Source organism: Cervus canadensis, chromosome 8 (genome assembly GCF_019320065.1).
Source record: "Cervus canadensis isolate Bull #8, Minnesota chromosome 8, ASM1932006v1, whole genome shotgun sequence".
In the NCBI taxonomy this organism is placed as follows: domain Eukaryota; kingdom Metazoa; phylum Chordata; class Mammalia; order Artiodactyla; family Cervidae; genus Cervus; species Cervus canadensis.
Genome location: NC_057393.1, coordinates 45,554,211 through 45,575,728, shown reverse-complemented (window position 1 = coordinate 45,575,728; position 21,518 = coordinate 45,554,211). Strand labels below are relative to the sequence as shown.

At 34.9% G+C, this 21,518-nt stretch overlaps 1 protein-coding gene across 1 annotated transcript in view; it reads left to right on the top strand.

Moving 5' to 3' along the window:
• The window catches only part of LOC122446790, a 457,573-nt gene that overhangs the window by 338,422 nt on the left and 97,633 nt on the right, over window positions 1–21,518 (top strand). The gene's annotated exons all lie outside the window — the stretch shown is intronic.

Below are 21,518 nucleotides of genomic sequence, written 5' to 3'. Positions count from 1 at the left end.
TTTTCGATGACCCAACAGATGTTGACAACTTGATCTCTGGTTCCTCTGCCTTTTCTAAATCCAGCTTGCACATCTGGAAGTTCATGGTTCACACACTGTTGAAGTCTGTTTTGGAGAAGTTTGAGAATTACTTTCCTAGCATTTGAGATGAGTGTAATTTTGCAGTAGTTTAAACATTCTTTGGCATGCCTTTCTTTGGAATTGAAATGAAAACTGACCTTTTCCAGTCCTGTGGCCACTGCTGTGTTTTCCAAATTTGCTGGCATATTGAGTGCAGCACTTTCACAGTATCATCTTTTAGGATTTAAAATAGCTCAACTGGAATTCCATCACCTCCACTAGCTTTGTTCGTAGTGATGCCTTCTAAGGTCCACTTGACTTCACATTCTAGGATGTCTGGCTCTGAGTGAGTAATCACACCACTGTGGTTATCTGGATAATGAAGATTTTTTTGTATAGTTCTTCTGTGTATTCTTGCCACCTCTTCTTAATATCTTCTGCTTCTGTTAGGTCCATACCATTTCTGTCCTTTATTGTGCTCACCTTTCCAATCCAGTAAAGATCTAAAGAGTTAAAAGGTTGACTCTCTCTGAAGGAAAGGGAATTCTGCCTGCAGTCTGCTTTTGGAATCCAGATGCAAAATCAGCTTAACTTTTTCCTGACTGTTTTGCAGAATTTAAACTTGACCAGCTCCTACAATGGTATGGGTCAATTCCTTAAAACATATTTCTCTCAGTATCTTTCTGGGCTTCCCAGGTAGCTCAGCAGGAAAGAATCTGCCTGCCAATGTGGGAGACACAAGACATGCATGTTCAATCTATGGATTGGGAAGATCCCCTGAAGTAGGAAATGGCAGCTCATTCCAGTATTCTTGACTGGACAATTCCATGGACAGAGGAACCTGGCAGGCTACAATTAATGGGGTCTCAAAGAGTCTGACTTGACTGAGCACAGTATGTATCTATTTCTTCTGGAGAGTCTTGACTAATACATAAGGGAACTTAGTCAATTTCATCAGGAGCATCTAAAAAAGCACTACAGCTAATACCTTAATTAATGTTGAAAGACTGAATATGTATTTCCTAAGATTATGAACAACATAAGTTTCTATGTCCCCATTCTTATTCAACACTCTTTAGGGAAATGAAAAAGTCATGAAAAGAAAGAGATTCAGAAAGAAAAAAATAAAACTGTACCTATAAACAGATGGCATGGCTGTGCATATAAAAAATCCTGAGCGATCTACAGAAAAAGAACCCCTAGAATTAATAAGTGAGTTCATCAATATCACAGATCCTGCATATCACAAAATCTAAGATAAATATATATAAATCAATTTTGTCTCTACATATTAAAAATAAATATATGCATACCACACCAAAATTATATTACTATTTAAAATCTCTTGAAATAAAGTGAAAAACTTAAATCTATTGAAACATATTATACTTGTTCAGTAAAACTGCAAGGTAATGATGAAAGAAGTGGAAGAAGACCTTCATGCATTGGAGAAGGGAATGGCAACCCACTCCAGTGTTCTTGCCTGGAGAATCCCAGAGGTGGGGGAGCCTGATGGGCTGCTGTCTATGGGGTCACACAGAGTCGGACACGACTGAAGTGACTTAGCAGCAGCAGCAGCAGCAGCAGCCCAACTATTTGACACATAACTATTCAGTTTAGTTCAGCCGCTCAGTCATGTCCGAGTCTTTGCCACACCATGGACTGCAGCATACCAGGCCTCCCTGCCCATCGCCAACTCCCGGAGTTTACTCAAACTCATCTCCATTGAGTCAGTGATGCCATCCAACCATTTCATCCTCTGTTGTCCCCTTCTCCTCCTGCCCTCAATCTTTCCCAGCATCAGGGCCTTTTCAAATGAGTCAGCTCTTCGCATCAGGTGGCCAAAATATTGGAGTTTCAGCTTCAACATCAGTCCTTCCAATGAACACCCAGGACTGATCTCCTTTAGCATGGACAGGTTGGATCTCCTTGCAATCCAACAGACTCTCAAGAGTCTCCTCCAATACCACAGTTCAAAAGCATCAATTCTTTGGCACTCAGCTTTTATATAGTCTAACTCCCACATCCATACATGACCACTGGAAAAACCATAGCCTTGACTAGGTGGACCTTTGTTGGCAAAGTAATGTCTCTGCTTTTTAATAGACTGTCTGGGTTGGTTGTAACTTTCCTTCCAAGGAGTAATCGTCTTTTAATTTCATGGCTGCGATCACCATCTTCAGTGGTTTCGGAGTCCAAAAAAATAAATTCTGTCACTGTTACCACTGTTTCCCCATCTATTTGCCATGAAGTGATGGGACCAGATGTCATGATCTTAGTTTTCTAAATGTTGAGTTTTAAGCTAAATTTTTCACTCTCCTTTTTCATTTTCATCAAGAGGCTCTTTAGTTCTTCTTCGCTTTCTGCCATAAGGGTGGTGTCATCTGCATATCCAAGTTATCGATACTTCTCCCAGCAATCTGGATTCCAGCTTGTGATTCATCCAGCCCAGCGTTTCTCATAAAGTTCTCTGCATATAAGTTACATAAGCAGGGTGACAATATACAGCCTTAACATACTCCTTTTCCTATTTGGAACCAGTCTGTTGTTCCATGTCCAGTTCTAACTGTTGCTTCCTGACCTACATACAGATTTCTCAAGGGGCAGGTCAGGTGGTCTGGTATTCCCATCTCTTTCAGAATTTTCCACAGTTTATTGTGATACACACAGTCAAATGCTTTTGCATAGTAAATAAAGCAGAACTAGATGTTTTTCTGGAACTCTCTTGCTTTTTCGATGATCCAGCAGATGTTCGCAATTCGACCTCTGGTTCTTCTATCTTTTCTAAATCCAGCTTGAACGTTTGGAAGTTCACGGATCACATATTGCTGAAGCCTGGCTTGAAGAATTTTGAGCATTTCTTTACTAGTGTGCGAGATGAGTGCAATTGTGCAGTAGTTTGAGCTTTCTTTGGCATTGTCTTTCTTTGGGATTGGAATGAAAATAGACCTTTACCAGTCCTGTGACCACTGCTGAGTTTTCCAAATTTGCTGACATATTGAATGATTCACTTTCAGAGCATCATCTTTTAGGATTTGAAATAGCTCCACTGGAATTCCATCACCTCCATTAGTTTTGTTCGTAGTGATGCTTCCTAAGGCCCACTTGACTTCACATTCCAAGATGTCTGGCTCTATGTGAGTGTGAGTGATCACACCATCATGATTATCTGGGTCATGTAGATCTTTTTTGTACAGTTCTTATTTATAATAAAATAAACTCTTCTTAAAATAATTGTTATAACAACAACTGTTAGTAAGGAAATAGAGAATTGTTTAAATATATTGCTGGTAGGAATATAAAATTATACAGCCACTCTGGAAAACACTCTGATAGTTTCTTACAAAGCTAAACATGCAACTGTAATATGATTCACAATTGTACTTCAGGGTTTTATCCCAGAGAAATGAAAATTTATGTTTATACAAAAACTTGTTCACAGATCTTCATATCAGCTTTATAGGTAATAATCCCAAACTGGAAACCATCTAAATGTTCTTTAATGAGTTAATGATTACACAAGTGATAGTATGTTCATACCATGGATTACTACTCAACATGAAAAGGAATGAACTATTAGTGAATGCAGCAACCTGGATCCATCTCCAGATAATGATACCAAGAGAAGAACTAACACTATAGGCAACACACAGTATGACTACAGCAATAGAATGATATTGAAATGATAAAACTTTTAAAATGGAAAAAAGATTAATAGTAGCCAGCAGGAAAGGAAGGTATAGGAGTGGGAAGGAAATAGGTATGAATATAAAAGGGCAATATGAAGGATCTTAGTACTGATGGAAATATTTCAAATCTTGACTGTTTATGTCAGTATCTTAGTTGTGATGCTGTTCTATAATTTTCCAAGACGTTACCATTGCTAGCAACGAGGCAAAAGGCACACAAGACCTTTTCTTATCATTTTTCAATGATATGTAAAGCTACAGTTACCTCAAAAAGCTAAAAATATACCCACTTAGCACATTGAAAAAAATCAGGGTGTCACAAATGACTACTGTTATTATAGTAATTATTATATATATTTATATATATTATAGTAATAGCAATATATTATAGTAATATAAAATATAAAAATGCCTCAGATTCCTATAAACAATATTTTTTTCTAAACCAAATAAAATTTAATACAATACATTAGTTCAATTTTAATAAAAGCATAAAGTATACCTTGTTAGATAAAAACATGCAAGCCCTGATTTAAATTGCTATTTTTTTGTGTGTATGTGCTTATTGTTTATGGGCATGTGCATGTATAAGTAACTCTGTCAATAGGACATTCAGAGGGGCCTATTGCCTGACAGAAAACATGATGCAGGACTTTCAGAATCTTTCTTTTTCTGTGTCTAGGATTTGCACTATGCTTACAGGCTGTATCTCTTTGCTGATCGCATCTTGTATAATGTATCTCTGCTTAGGTTGCATGTCAACATGTCACTCTCTGGTGAAGGCTAAAATTATCTGGCAGGCAGTTTAGATGATGTTTGTATCTGTTGAAAGGAAATACCTTCTCTTGAGAAGTGGCCTCAAAAGAAAAATGTCAGTGGTGAAAGTAGGTTAAGTTTGGGTTTTGATTTCTGTGGACAACAGTAGATATTTCAGAAGCTAATGGAGATTACACTCTTATTTCCAAGTGAGAATGGTAAAAAAAAAAAAAAAAAAAAAACAGTCTCAGTTCTGTATAGAGCCTGAAGCATTTGCCAAGTAACGCATACACCTGAAACTAATATAACAACTAACACTATATGTCAATCATACTTCACTAAACATTAATGTAAGACTTTAATAGTTGTCTAATCAAATTTGCTAGCAACATACGCTATTGTATGTATTAGCATGAGATCATTGCCTAATCAAATTTGCTAGCAATATATGCTATAGTATTTATTAGTATGAGATCGATAGAGCCAGAATGTAATTATGTACTTCTATATTTTGCAAGTGACATGTGGTATTCATCTCACCAATAACCTTTCAGGGTGAACCTAACTTCATATATTATATATTCAGTGTAACTAGTGGGTTTCTTGGAGAGATTTCTGCCTTACAAATAACTGAAACATCCTGACCAGGTGCCAAATGATCCAAACACAATTGAACACTGGCATCAGTGTTGAGTAAAATAAAGCAAGTGACTGTCTCCTTATTAAATTCAGTACATTTCTGAATATTAGTGAGGGTGGAGACTGACCTTCATGACTGGAAGCTTTTTCACTGAAAGTAGTAAGGGAATCTTAAAGACATTAAACTGTAAAGCATATGAAATCTTTAATTAAAACCCAATTATAGCCAAATAAAATTTTGCTGAAGCTTGGAAACAGAAGAAACCTCTGATTTCAATTGTTGTTGTTTAGTCAATAAGTTGTGTCCAACTCTTTGTGACCCTGTGAACTGCAGACCACCAGGCTCCCCTGTCCTCCACTGTCTCCTGGAGTTTGTTCAAACTCGTGTCCATTGAGTAGATGATGCTGTCTAACTGTCTCATTCTCCACTGCCTGCTTCTCCTTTTGCTTTCAATCTTTCCCAGTATCAGGGTCTTTTCCAATGAGTGTGTTCTTCCTATCAAGTGGCCTAATCATCAGTCCTCCCAATGAATATTCAGGATTGATTTCCTGTAGAACTGACTGGTTTGATCTCCTTGCTGTCCAAGGGACTCTCAAGAGTGATCTCCAGTACCACCATTTGAAAGTATCGATTCTTCAGTGCACAGTCTTCTTCATGGTCCAACTCTCACATCCATACATGATTACTGGAAAAAATAAAGCTTTGACTATATGGACCTTTATTGGCAAAGTGAAGTTTCTGCTTTTTAATAGACTGCCTAGATTTGTCATAGCTTCTCTTCCAAGGAGAAAGCATATTTAATTTCATGGCTGCAGTCACTATCCACAGTGATTTTGTAAGCGAAGAAAATAAAATCTGTCATTGCTTCCACTTTTCTACCTTCTGTTTGCCAGGAAGTGAGGGGACTGGATGCCATGATCTTAGTGTTATGAATGTTGAGTTTTAAGACAACTTGTTCCCTCTCTCACCCTCATCAAGATGCTCTTTAGTTTCTTGTCACTTCCTACCATTAGAGTGGTATCATCTGCATATCTGAGGTTGTTGATATTTCTCCGAGCAATCTTCATTGTAGCTTGTGATTCATCCAGCCAAGAATTTCTCATGATGTACTCTGCATAGAAGTGAATTAAGCAGGGTGACAATGTACAGCCTTGCCATACTCCTTTCCATGTTTTGCACCAGTCAATTGTTCCATGTAAGATTCTAACTGTTGTTTCTTGACCCACATGTAGGTTTCTCAGGAGGCAGGTAAGTAGTCTGGTGTTCCCATCTCTTTAAGAATTCTCCACTGTGTTGTGATCCACATAGTCAAAGGCTTTAGTGTAGTCTATGAAGAAAAAGTAGATGCTTTTCGGGACCTCCTTGATTTCTCTGCGGGCTTCCCTCATAGCTCTGTTGGTAAAGAATCTCCCTGAAATGTAGGAGAATTGGGTTCAATTCCTGAGTCGGGAAGATCCCCTGGAGAAGGAAATGGCAACCCACTCAGTATTCTTGCCTGGAGTATCCCATGGACAGAGGAGCCTGGCAGGCTACAGTCCATGGGGTCACAAGAGTCGGAGATGACCGAGTGACTTTCACTTCACTTGATTTCTCCGTGATCTAATGAATATTGGTACTTTGATCTCTGGTTTCTCTGCCTCTTTGAAACCTATTTTGTATATCTGGAAGTTCTCAGTTCACCCACTGCTGAAGCCTCGCTTGAAGATTTTGAGAATTACCTTAGGGCTTCACTTGTGGCTCAGCTGGTAAAAAATCCACCTGCAATGCGGGAGATCTGGGTTCTATCCCTGGGTTGGGAAGATCCCCTGGAGAAGGGAAAGGCTACCCAGTCCAGTATTCTGGCCTGGAAATTTCCATGGACTGTATGGGTTCACAGAGTCGTACATGACTGAGCAAGCAACTTTCACTTTTGCTTTCATGTGAAATAAATGTAATTGTATGGTACTCTGAACATTCTTTGACATTACTCTTCTTTGGGATTTGAATAAAAACATGTTTTTCGGTCTTGTGACCACTGCTAACTTTTCCAAATTTGCTGGCTTATTGACTGCAGCACTTTTACAGCATCATCTTTTAGAATTTGAAATAGCTCAGCTGGAATTCCATCACCTTCACTAGCTTTGTTCATAGTAATGTTTCCTAAGTCTCATTTGTCCTCACAGTCCAGGATGTCTGTCTCTAGGTGAGTGATCACATCATCATGGCTGTCTGCATCATTAAGATTATTTTTGTATAGTTCTTCAATGTATTCATGCCACTTCTTAATTTCTTCTGTTTAAGTCCTTAGAGTTCTGTCCTTTATGATGCCCATCCTTGCATGAAATGTTCCATAGATATCTCCAATTTTCTTAAAGAGATCTCTAGTCTTTCCCATTCTGTTGTTTTCCTCTATTTCTTTGCCTTGTTCTTGTAAAAAGCTTTCTTATCTCTGATTTCAGACCTTCCCTAATTAAGTGTTTATTCATTGTCTTGCTAGGCAGGAAGAGTTCAACTTTTGCTGTGCATTTAGGACATAATTTTCTTACTCATCTAATGTATGGAAGTAGTGTCATAAAGTAGACCCTGAGTTTTCTTTAATTTGCAAGGGAAGTAATGTCATAGCATCACTTATCTAAGGTTTGATAAGTAACACCTTTAATTAAGAGAGGCATAACACAATGGCTTTTCTGTGGTTTAATCTGTCATTTTAATGATTAGCTAGCAGGTTGAGAGTTTACATCTTATTTCTATTACTCTTGAGGTCGAGAGAGTTACCATAGGTCTCAACTCATCAAGAAGGAGGTGCTCTCTTTTGTAGAGTCAGGAAGAAATCATAACAAGGACTAAAGCAGGACTGAACATAGATCATTCATTTAATCCATTAAATTAAAGCCAAATTTTAGATCAGAAATACAGTGAAGCCATGGGCTTCACTGGTGGCTCATCAGGGAAGATTCCACCTGCCAATGTAGGAAATGTGAATTTGATTCCTGGGTTTGGAAGATCCCCTGGAGGAGGGCCTGTACTTATATGCATTATAAGACCCTATACTTATAATCTTTAAAAATGAACTGAGGAAGTTCTCAGAACAGTTTTCTTATTATTTTCCTTTTATTTTTGTGCTTTGTTAGAAATCCTGAATTTAAATACTGGCTCCATCATTTCCTACTCTCTGCACATGGATAAATCAGTTAACTTCTCTCTATGTCAGTTTGAAAATGAGCTAATGATTGTGTGATTTCATTTGTATGAAGAATATCAAACTATATCCATAATTTTGTGAACCTTAATAATTATTAGCTATTATTTCTTATTGAGCACATGTACATTTTGCTCAAAAAACATTTTTGTTCTAATTTTAATTATTATATAAAAAGAATAATATAAACATAAATTTCTATACTGGTATACAATATTTTATATTGAGTTGGCCAAAAAGTTTGTTCAAGTTTTTGGCCCACCTAATATATCAGTATTAAATTGTAGATGTATACACACACACACATACGTGTATACGTATTTAGTATGTGCACTCAAATTTATTATAAATAATAAAATTATATTTATTATAAATATAATAATAATTATTATATTTGTCTTTTTTCCCACAAAAATTACTGAGCAAGTACTGTGTATTAAATATGATACCAAATTTCCGAGAATAAAGAAAATAATTTGATCTTTAGTATATAATGGAGGGGACTTAAATCTACTGTGTTGTATTTCCTCCTTTCTTTCATGTATGTGTTTTGGGTTCTTTCTTTTACTCTTGAGAATTTCCTCAATTCTGGTGATTCTTGACCACCCTTTCTTAAATGTAAAACATTAAAATTTGCTGGGAAGTTCTGTGTGTATGAGTAGTGCTTCGGACTAATGGGTTTTAGAGCAAAAAAGAGCAAACTCGTTCAATTCTTTGGAATACTCCAAATGTTAGTATTTTGGAGGACTTTGTCAGCAGACCAGGCAGGTTCCCCAGGAGAGAATCCTTCAGCCTCTTGCTTGGAGATTTAACATCTGTAGTTGCTGGTGTATGGGGACCCATTGGAAGTTAGATAATTGCATAATTTAATTTGTCCACTTAGTTAATGTATTTATGTTTTCTAGTCATGCTCTATGCTATGCTAAGTCACTTTAGTCATGTCTGACTCTGTGCGACCCCATAGACGGCAGTTCACCAGGCTCCCCCTTCCCTGGGATTCTCCAGGCAAGAACACTGGAGTGGGTTGCCATTTCCTTCTCCAATGCATGAAAGTGAAGTCGCTCAGTCGTGTCCGACTCTTAGCGACCCCACGGACCGCAACCTACCAGGCTCCTCCATCCATGGGTTTTCCAGGCAAAGTCATGCTCTATACCCATGGTCAGTTCCATTCTTGTCTGTACTTCGTGCCCCTGACTCTTAAGCTCTTCAATGTTTCTACATAACAAAAGACCTGCAGGGTATACAGATATGTAAGTGTTTGGGCATGTGTTGTAGTCTTTATGATTTTATGATTTTCTGACTTTTTATTTTAGATTGCCTGTTTTGTTTGTTTCATGGGACCTGGTGATTGTACATTTACAATATTGGAACTCAGATTGGCTGGCTTTGGTTCAGTTGGGCATCTGCCTTAGAATTCATTTTTTTAGCTTGGTATGTTGACATCACTCATACATATAGGTTAATAACTTTCTAAATCATTTAAAGCCATGTTAACTGAGTGTCGGAAGGATAATATTATGTACTTAAATTATTATTCAACATATCCCCAAATTTTTAAAAGAGCTTTATTTACACAAATATATATTAAGGCATTTCCTGCCTGTGTAATTTTCAAATTTGTGGAAGAGATTAACTTAATTAGAAATAAAAACAGTGCAATATAGAGAAAACTACAATCAAAGATATGATTCTATAAACTTAATTGGGACATTAAGAAAAACACATTTCAATATTAAATTTGCTAAAACGAGATGAAAATTTCAGAGTATGTGTAACGTAAGGATTTTAAATTTTGCACAGTCTTCATAACCATGGAATGAGTTGCTTAATGATCACCCTGTTTAAATTTGCAATCATCCATCTGCAGCTCATCACTTTCAATTTCACTTTCGATTTTTGTTTCTATAGGGCATTTTTCTAACATTGTTATGTTCTTATTTATTATGCTTATTGTTTACTAGTCAATGCCCTATCACACCCCTCATTGAAATGTATGAACGTTATGAGGCAGAAATTTTTTTTCATTTTACTCATGTGTTAAATGCCTGATATAATGTGTGGTATGTAGTAGTTACTTAATATTTGTTGAAAATATAGTATTTGTATAAATCTTTTTAAAAAGTAAAATCATTACACACAAATATGAAATATAAACAGAAAGAAACTCAGAGACCTAGAAAATAAACTTATGGTTACCAGAGGGTAAAGGGGATGGTGGTGGGGATAAATTAGGCTTTTCGGATTAGCAGATACAAGTTACTATATATAAAATAGATAAACAGCAAGGTCCTACTGTATAGCATAGGAAACTATATTCAGGGTTATCTAATAAGCTATAATAGAAAAATATGAAAAAGAAAGTAGTATTATGATATATACATACATTGATATATATATCAATTGAAAATATATGAAAAAGATTGATATATTATTATGATATATAATACATCCTTGGTCTGAGTCTGGCTTTGAGTTCTTGGGTTCACAGAAGTGTATAATGCTGAAAGCAAGGGAAAGGAATGCTTGCTGTGCTATGTGAAGGTTAATACTGTAATTATATTTTAAAGCAGCTTTGCCTTTGATGTATATTTAAATTTAAAATAGTTTTAGAGATTGAGGGAAGTAAGAAGTAGAAATAAAAGGAGAAAGGATAATTAAGACTAGATTTTTGTACATGCATAAAAGACTTGTATATTGGAAGTTAAAATTTTTTTCTTATTTTAAGTGTTGACAAAAAAATCATTCTCATATTTATCCAATGAATGTTGCCAGAGGGAAGGGTTTTATAACATTTTCAGTCCTTAAAGTAGCCGATACAAAATATAATCTTTTAGAGAAAGCATTATTTAAAAAAGGGGAAATGTTTTATATTAATATTTAATAAAAACAGTGTAAGAAAAGTGACGCTTTACTTTTTAACAAGAGCAGAAAAACATTGTATGTAATACAGAAGAAAAGCCATCTTGATGTGTTGTGTCTGCCACTTAAAGCTCTAAGCTATTTTTATTTCAGAAAATTTTCAAGCATCTTGACAAGCATAAGTGTCATCAACCATGGTCCAGAATATACATCATATATTAAAGTAAGCTGTTGCTGAGTTAAAGTACTTATATAACTGCCTTCAGTATGTTCAGAGGCTTTTTATGAACTACAGACATATTTCAAAGCATGATCACAGAGATTTAGTAACAGATTGTTATGAATGGGACATAATGAGCGGAACAGCGAGCAATAAAGTGTCACAATTATATAAGGAAGGTATTACTGACTCATGAACAGAAAGTGTTTTCCATAATGATGAGTTCTTTTGGTTTTATCCCAGACTCATCTTCACTTCTCAGCCAGAATTTTCACTTTCTTTCTGTTTCCTGCTCTCCCTGCCCCAAGCTTATTGAGGTATAAATGAAAATGACACTTTTAAAATGTACAACATGGTGATTTGATATGCATATACACTGTGGAATGATTACCACAGTCGAACTAAGTAACAGATCAATTACCTCACATAGTTACTTTTTTCTTATGTGTGTGATTTACCCTATTAACAAATTTTGAGTATACAATATAGTATCATAAACTATAATCATCATGTTGTACATTAATCTTTAGAACTCATTCATCTACACCTGAAAGTTTGTACCTTTTGTCCAACATCTCCTTATTTCCACCAGTCCTTCAGCCCTTAGCAATCTTCAAGTTCTGCTTCTTGGCATTCAATTTTTTTAGCTTCCACACACGAGAACATGTAGTATTTGTCCTTTTCTCCTTGGCTTATTTCACTTAGCATAATATCCTGCTGTTTTATCCCTGTTGTCAAAATGGCTAAATTTCCTTCTTTTTTATAGTTGATATGTGTATATTTCATGTGTGTGTGTATACACCTTTTGTTTATTCATTCACCTATGAACTGATGTTTGAAGTGTGTATAAATATGTATATGTAGCTCCTCTAAAATTAATGTAGATATCTATTAATATATTGATCAGTTTTAAAGTGGATAAATTAATATAGCTTGCACCTAAGTTTAGAAAAATTTTTGACTCATGTAATAACATGCACAGAATGTTAGAGGCCCATAAGATGTCATAGTGAGAAGTCCTGGAGTAATGGTTTCCTCTTTAGGTTGCCTGTCTCTTCCATTTGGTTTCCATTATGCTTTTTTTTTCCTTTTTGAGTTTCTTTGGGTTTATTCTGGTGGGCTTGATGTGGGTTTACTTTGATTGATAAGACTTTGATTGGCTGAGAAATATGATCAAAACCAAAAGCTTACTTTCTATAATATTCATTTTGAATGAATGGACATTTGCTCTTGATTTTAGGCAAACTTATGCTTTCAAGCATTGTTTTGAGCTTCCTTTTTTCAAATAAGTTTGTATTGCCAGATACTCTGCACATTGAGATATAATAACAGAAGATATATATTCAATTGCACTTTACAAAATGAGAAACAGAATATTTCTAAACAGAAGAATATTTTATTTGCATATGTATTAATTCATCTATATAATAAATTGAATAGATAATACAATAAATATATGCATTTATTCATCTATCCAATAATAAAATTAATACATAATAAATATAATAAATACATATATTTATTTATCTGATAATGAAATGAATGCATAATAAATATAATAAATTGCATATGTAGGACCTATTATATGTCAGGCATTGGTCTAAGAGCTTGATGTATATAAATTAACTTAATCTTCAGTGCAACCCTGTGAGATATGTATTGCTATCATCCCCATTTTACCGATGGAAATACTGTGGCACAATTAAGTTTCTTTCATCATTATCTTAATTTTCCCTTACAGTATATTTTCCCTTCACCAATTCACCCCTCAAAAAAATAAAAAGAACAAAATGTACAGGAACAGAGTAACTAAGATGAGTTATATGTAGTGGAACCATCTTTGCCACTTTGACCTAGTCACAGAGCAGCTTCTGGCATGGTGTTCCATGTTTAGGATCACTATCTTAGCTTGTTCTGAAGCCAACTGAAGGAGTTCCATTTCTACCTATTTGCCAAAATGATCTCCTTTATTTTTGGTGATGGTTAAACAGGAAATTTAGCTTGACTAACGTAGTTTTCCAAGGACAACATTTTGCAAATCATTGATTTTGAGTCATTACATGATAGTATCAGCAAAGTTACCAACCACTATTAGTTATAGATTTATTCATTCATTAATCAAATATTTAACATTTAGTAAGAATAATGATATAAAGTGTTATAGGAGGTGGCTATAACTCCATCCATAATAAAATTTGTGTGTTGTAAATTGGTTGACTTTTAAGCAAAATGATCACAGACTCATCAAATCTTAAACTTGGAACACTTTTGAGTAGAACCCCCTTCTCAATACTAGATCCCTTTTTATATTTCATGCATGACAACTCCAAATTTCTGTTCTTCTTGTGTGTGTGTGTGTGAATGTTAACATATTCTAATCAATAGGTGTTATGTATCAGTACCAGGCATCTGTATTAATGAAGAACACTTTTGAGTTCTAAATATAGTATAAAATAATGCCCTATTTTAGACAAAAAAAGAAAATAGGGGAGTAATGATGAGCTAGTTTTAAATCATGGAACTGACTTTAGACTTTAAAAGAAAATTGAAGATTTAATAAATGGATCCTAAAATAGCAAGTCCATTAAATCAGTACTTGGTTCACACAAATGCATGGGAAGAAGTATGTAATAAAACTTAAGAAAAGTGTAAAGATGCTAAGGGAAATATCCTTCATCACGAGCTTTCAGAAATGGGAAAAGTCTGAGGTCTCAATATAGAAAATGATTATACAAAATATAGGCAGGTTGCAAATAGATAAATCAATTCAGTGGGGGCAAATTAGAAGCTCATTTTGGTATCAGTGTAGGCCACAGAGAACGTCATGAACAGTGAGTTTGGGATTTTATCTGTTTTATTCATTTTTGCATTCTTAGTGCATAGAGCCATGACCATTTGGGTGGTATTCAATGAATATTTGTTGAATGAATGAAAACATTAAGCAAAGAAACTTGCAGACCACTGCTACAGACATAACCAAATCTGATGGTGTTTTCCATTATAAAGTTATATTATGTATTACAAGCAATTTATATAATGACATATATAAATAACATAATTTTCAAAGGTTCTGATATTCAAGTATTTAGTAAGAGGGCTGACAATAATAACATTTGCATGACTTAGTGATTAGCTAAAACAAGCTAGAGAGTGTGCTGCTTTGGAAACTAATTATTGCAGAGTATTGTTTTAATGTAGCGATTTTCTATGTGAGAAATAACTATAGCACAATATTAGCCCACCAGTGAAGCTTCAAAATGTAGCTCTTTCTTTATGTTTGGATAATTCTAATGGAAACAAAATATGTATCAGTAGATGTTATATGAGAGTTTATTATTTGGTCATTGCCATGCAAATCTTAAAGTTTCCATTCTATAACATTTCAGAATTAATCCTCATAGTTTAAAAGTTTTGCATTGTGCATGAAAAAATGAATGAAACAAAGAACATCTTTCCTCATAAGCGTACCTGTACTCCACTTTGAGTTAAATACTAAGATATACCTCAGTAAAGCAGTTTTATTAGGACAAGCTGCTAGGCACATCTAGGTTTTTCATAAATGGTCTATTAAAAAAAAAATAGCCTGCCAACTGTGGTCTGACATTCTGAAATGTTCCCACTGTCTACTTCTTAGTACATTTTAATTCTTTAGAGAGTGAATAATATCCAAGGAGGTGTCAGCTCTCACAATTGTTTATTGGCTTATTTAAAATTATTAAGATATTTTTATTGAATGCTTATGTGCTTGATGTTCTACCTCACTTTACCCAGGCATATTTGCTATAGGAATTTATCCAAAGAAAATAATATTGAATAAAAACAAAGATTTAACCCAAGGGGTCTATATAAGGTAAAAAAGAAGAAACTGAAAATTCTATGGTTCAGAAAAGGTGAATTAATTTTAAAGGTACATTTTAAGTTAGATGCCACTATCCCTTGAAAATGATGTTGTGAAATAATATTAATATAAAGCATGATCATGGTTCTCCCTTAAATAAAAAATGCATGCTAAAAAGGCAGTTTGTAGTGTATAGTCATAATAACATATATTTTATGCACTATTTAAATATATACCAAAGGATTAGCTTTTTTATCTCTGGTAATAGGAGAGAATTTAATTTAATTTTTGACATATATATATGTGTGTGTGTGTGTATATATATATATAATGTATATATATCTGCAAAGAACATATAGCCCACTGTAAATTTGTATCTAGAATACCAGAGAATTGTAGAAAATGTACATTGGAAGCTCAGTATATTTGGAGAGATTAAGATAACTCTTGAACTCTAGTTAACATTTAATTTACTCTCTATTAGAATTTGAGGGATCACATTTTCTTCATTTTTCCCCTCCAAATCTAGGATCTTCCTGCTGTTTATACCATCTGTTGACCATTTCTTCTTTTTATCTAAACTCTGTATTCAATGAGCATTTAGAAGAAGCCAAAAATTAGCACCACATGAACCAAACAGTGTCTCCAAAGAAGTGCACTGAGACTTTGGCTTTGGCATTCATTTTGATGCTGTTGTAGCTGCCCCATGATAATTGTCTGTAGTGCTTCCCTGGCCAAATAGCAGTCTAGTTACATGTGGCATGAAAAAATAGAAATATTGAAGGCCCAGATCTAAAGACAGGTTGGGGAGTAAACTGCTGGAATAGTATAGGAGATATGCCTTACATTTTTTGTCATGATAAAAGCAGGTGAGCTAACAGGTTGAAGCCAATTATCAGTATTTCCAGTGAGAAACAGTGAAAAACTGTGGGATTTGAGTGCAGGGGTCAGGGCTGTAGAATCATTTTATATTAGAGTTTCTGCATAAACTCTCCCTGTATGACTGTAACTCACTCTTTTCAGGAAAACTGCACAGATTCTGAGTCATAAACTCCCTCATTTTTAAAAATATCTTTGAGAAAACAGGGGAATGGCTTCTTACCATGAAAGTTATCTTTATTTCCTGTTGAGAATTTACTCTCAGTGTAGTTGAGAGCAAAGGGAAATTAGTGCGCTATCAGTCTGCAGTCCATCCTGAGTTACTGGGGTAGCTGCCTTTGTTAACTGCCCCCAGGAATGGTTGAAAGCCATCTCTTAAGCCCTTTAACCTCAATAGTGCCCTGAGCAAGCTCTCTAAAAGTTCAAAAGTACACATTACTCATAAAAGAACCAAATGTTTTGATTAGAAAACCATAGAGAACATTCAGTATTGTGAGAGAGTTGTGTGGACTTTTCTGATGACAAGTGCATCCACTGCTATTTCTCTGGGTTTCAGAAGAGAACTCCATGCAGATAGCATTAAAGTCAAGATTTAGTTTAATTTTTAAAAATATTCAAGTCATTTCTTATATCAGGCTTGATTTTGATTTGCACATTTTGGATATTCTGATTCATTAATTCAACAAATTTTATTGAGCATCTAAAATGCACAAAACTCCATTCTAAACACTCAACTGTGACTGGGAAAAAAAAAACAAACAAACAAGAACACACAGGCAGAAATGGATGAGAGAAGGAAGAAAAAGAAGGAAGGAAAACAGAAAGGAAAGAAGCCTGATCTATTGTTGAAACTATCTACAGTTCTTGATTTAGCTTTCTGAAATGTTTCTCAATGGTTTGGGTAAATTGCCTTTAAACTTTTACATTGTTGGTGGGAATGCAAACTGGCACAGCCACTATGGAGACCAGTGTGGAGATTCCTTAAAAAACTGGGATTAGAACTGTCATATGACCCAGCAATCCCACAGCTGAGCATTTACCCCGAGAAAACCAGAATTGAAACAGACACATGTACCCCAATGTTCATTGTAGCACTGTTTACAATGGCTAGGACATGAAAGTAACCTAGATGTCCATCAGGAGATGAATGGATGAGGAAGTTATGGTACATATATGCAATGAAATATTACTCAGCTATACAAAGGAAAACTTTTGAGTCAGTGCTAATGCAGTAGATGAACCTAGAGCCCATTTTACAGAATGAAGTAAGTCAGAAAGAGAAAGACAAATACTGTATATTAACATATATATATGAAATTTAGAAAGATTGTACCAATGATCCTACATACGAGCAGCAAAGGAGACACAAACACAAAGAATGGGCTTTTGGACTCAGTGGGAGAAGGAGAGGGTGGGATGATTTGAGGGAATAGCATTGAAACATATACATTACCATCAGTAAAATAGATGACCGGTGTGAGTTCGATGCATGAAGCACAGCACCCAAAGTCAGTGCTCTGGGACAACCTAGAGACAGGGTGGGGAGGAAGGTGGGAGGGGATTCAGGATGGGGTCACATGTATACCTATGACAAAATCATGTTAATGTATGGCAAAAACCATCACAATATTGTAAAGTAATTATCCTTCAATTAAATTAATTTAAAATAAAAAAATACACTAGGAAATTCATCAGTTTATTCTTGCAAATAAGTTTTGATTTATTCAGCTATTGAATAAAGTTTTTGTAAGCAAGATTATGGAATTTACTCTCTGGGAACTGGTATACTAAAATAGGTCAGTAGGTAAATATCAGAAAATCATTAAAAATTGATGAGTGCAACCACAGTGTAAAATAGTTGGACTTAATCTAGTCAGGAGTATAGCAAATGAGGAAGGAAAGTCTTTAATGAAAGACTGGCTTTTGAGTTTAGATCTGGAGATTAAGAGGAAGTTAACTAGGGGAAAAATAGAGATGGGGAGGCAGGGCATGTATGGCACAGAAACAGCATGTGGAAAGCCTCAAAATGTAGGAACTCTGGTATTTAAATGGCTCTGAAAATAGGCAGCATAGCTGAAGATCAGAAAATAAGGTGCAAGGCCTCACTGGTAATCATGTTAAGGATCTTGGTCTTGACCCTGGAGTAATGGGGTAGCTACTGATAATTTAAATAGGGAAATTTAATTATTGAATTTTAACTTTTAAATTATGTCTCTTCCTGCGGATTAGAGAACAGGGTCAGTAAAAATCAATATAAACATAATTTTTTTTATAGAGCTATTCCATTAGTCCAGGTGAGAAATGATGACTATATGTACTAGAACGTTTATTTCTGAGATAGAGATAAGTGAATAATTTTTATAAATATTTAGGAAGCAAAGCTGTATTGGTAAAGTTTTAGAAATGGCAAATACAAGAGAGAAAAGTTTAGGAATGAATCTAAAATTTTGAGTATGTTTAATTGAATACATAGTTATGGCATTAGTTGAAAGAGAAAATTAGGAGTAAGATTTTTTTCTTTTGTGTGTGTGTGTGTTTAATAGTGAGTGGAGAAATGATTATAAGTTGGTTTCACGTATGTTTTCATTGTCTTTGAAAAATCTAGGTTTCAAGAAGCTGGTTAAATCAGCGTCTTTGATCCACCAAGATATGGAGTGGTCTAGAGATACACATGTGTGAGCCATTGTCATACCATCTGAAGTTTTGGGCGTGGATGAGATTTCTTGTGAACAAACTAAAGCAAGTCCAGAAATAATATTGTACTTAAAAAAAAGCATATGGTGAACTTTCCGAAGAAAATTAATAGTGAGGATCAGAGACACAAGAAGGAAAAGATTGTAGTGTCTGAGAAGGTAACATGGGGAAAAGTATTGTCAGAAATGCATTGCTAAGGAGTGATAAGATATAAAAAAAAACACATTAAATTGAACAATGTAGATATCATTACAGAGCTTAGGAAGCATTCTTAGTGATGGAATTATGGGAAGTGGATAGAGTGGAGTAGGCGGAAGACTTGAATAGAGAGAGGTGTGGTGTGTTAAGGTCTTCTCTTCTCTTGGTGCTATTCCATCCTACCATGCCCCTCACTAAATATAGCCTCTAAATTTATTAAGCACTTCTTAGTTAGTCAAAAAGAGGAGACTTTGTTGAAGATGTTGGGAAAAAAACTAAAATGTTGGAGAAAATATTTATTATGTATTTAGTAGTCCCATATGATTATACCAGTTCAGGTTTTATTCTGCTAAACTGTTAATATGCTACACTATCAGGGTCTTCCCTCACCCAGTATCTTACTTAACATCTGGCTGCAGTCTATTATGGATAAGTTAACTTTTAAAAATCCATTATGCACTTCAAAATTAGTTCTATAATTGTATTATCACTCTGGAAGAATTGGCTACATTTCAGCATAAAAAATAAATGGCTCTGACTTTTTTCATTAATATTTGATGGTACATGGTTTAATATTGAATTGAAGTAGAACCCTGAGGTGGTCATGAAAAGGACAATTTATAAATGTGAATTTAACCAGGGGATGATAAAATAAATCTTAGTTTTAGTTCCTCTAGGTGAATGAGGCTTACTAGACTCTATCTACTTAAGAATCATATTTAATTAAAAGTAGAACATCTTTATCACTATGAGGGAGAATAATCAACATCTCCCTGTTTAATATATTCAATCAATGTGGCTCATGAAGAATTAACAAATTCTATCTTTTTTGCACACATCATAGCCTCTGTGTTTATCAATACATTTGAGAGATGCTGATATATACATGAGATTGAAAGGATCTACCCGAATCAAGAAACCTCAAGATTGTTGTCAAGGGGACTACCTCTATTCTATTCATTTTGCTTGAATTTATAGCAAAGAGATTCTATTTGCTGTCTTTGCTTTGGGAAAACAAATGCCTGGCAATAAGGTGTCTTGGTCATTTTTTGTGGAACCACAATATGCCAGTGTATATTTATTGTGCTTCGTATTTTTAGAAGGCAAAATCTTAAAAGCACCTAACAACAGATAATGTTATCTTCTCTAACCAGATTGTGGGTTTGTTATAGAAAACAAAAACTGTGGTTATAAATTTTAAAAAAGTACCTGCATGTCACTTTGTTTTGATAGCCTCAAATACCTTGAGATTCACGGCATGGTTACTCAAAGGTTCTGCCCTTACTCCTTTCATTTGTCAGCCGACAATTTAGGTGAAAGGATACCTCATCTAGATGATGTTTTATATATTGTTTTATTTTAAAAAAATTGTACCCAGGAAGAAGCAAAGCTTTTTAAATAATTTGGGGCACCCAGTACAAAAGTGACAGTTTGGAAACTCTTGATCAAAACTTTTAAAAAAGGACCACAGCAGAACATTAAATTAAGCATGGGGTTCTTTAAGTATGGACCCTGTGTAACTGCACAGGTTGCAGATGATATCAGCCTTATAGTAAGGCATGTAAACAATCCTGAGAAAACTACCAGGATGTAAAAATCTATTCCAAAAGAAATCTAATACAAGACTTCCATATTTCTCTCTCAGAACCTAAAAGAAGTAGTCAGTTCTTATCTTTGCCACACTTTCCTGAATTTAAATATCTATGCAATTTCCCTGCGCATCTACATACATACATATATTTTTTTTCCTCCAACAGCTCCTGTTGGCATTGCATATCAATTAAATGATCTATGGACCATCTGCTCTGAAATTCCCACTATATTCAAAGTATATTTTATAACTCCTTTTGAAGTAAGGCTTCTTTTGTGTAGTTTCATGGTCTTTAGTTTTAAACTCAAGATTTTCCCAGTTATAAACAGGAGGGCTTTGGCCCCTCTTCAGCATCAAAGCCAAGATTTACTCAAACTGTCTTTTGTAACTGTTTCATGCAACTCCATGGCCCGAATCAGGTAGATGCTGGAAATTTAACACTGCAGACTAAAATGAAGTTTGAGCATAAAAACGTAGTGTTAAATGGAGTATAAAATTGAAGCAGAATGTTTCGGAGCATGGGCTTGCCTCAGGCTCTGCGCACTTTCAGGAGAGCTCAGACTCCAAGTACTTCACAGGTTGACAGGAATTGCACAGTCCAGTCTGAGACACGTTAATGTAAAAGAGAGGAGAGAATCTGAAACCCTCAAAACATCCTAGCCCTCTGATTCAATAGTACTTTGAGTTTGTCTTGACAGTTTATTAGTAATTGTTCTTTAAAAGTTTGCAAATATATATCACAAATAAGAAAACATCCAATTTAGAAATTCTCTTTGATCTGCCTAAACTAGTTACCTTACTTGATATTCAGCTCTTTATTTATTGAAGGTAATCCTATTCTTAATATGGGCAGAATGATCACTGTCATATTTGAATACGTCAGACTCACTTAAATTGGAAGTTAAGATCAAATGTG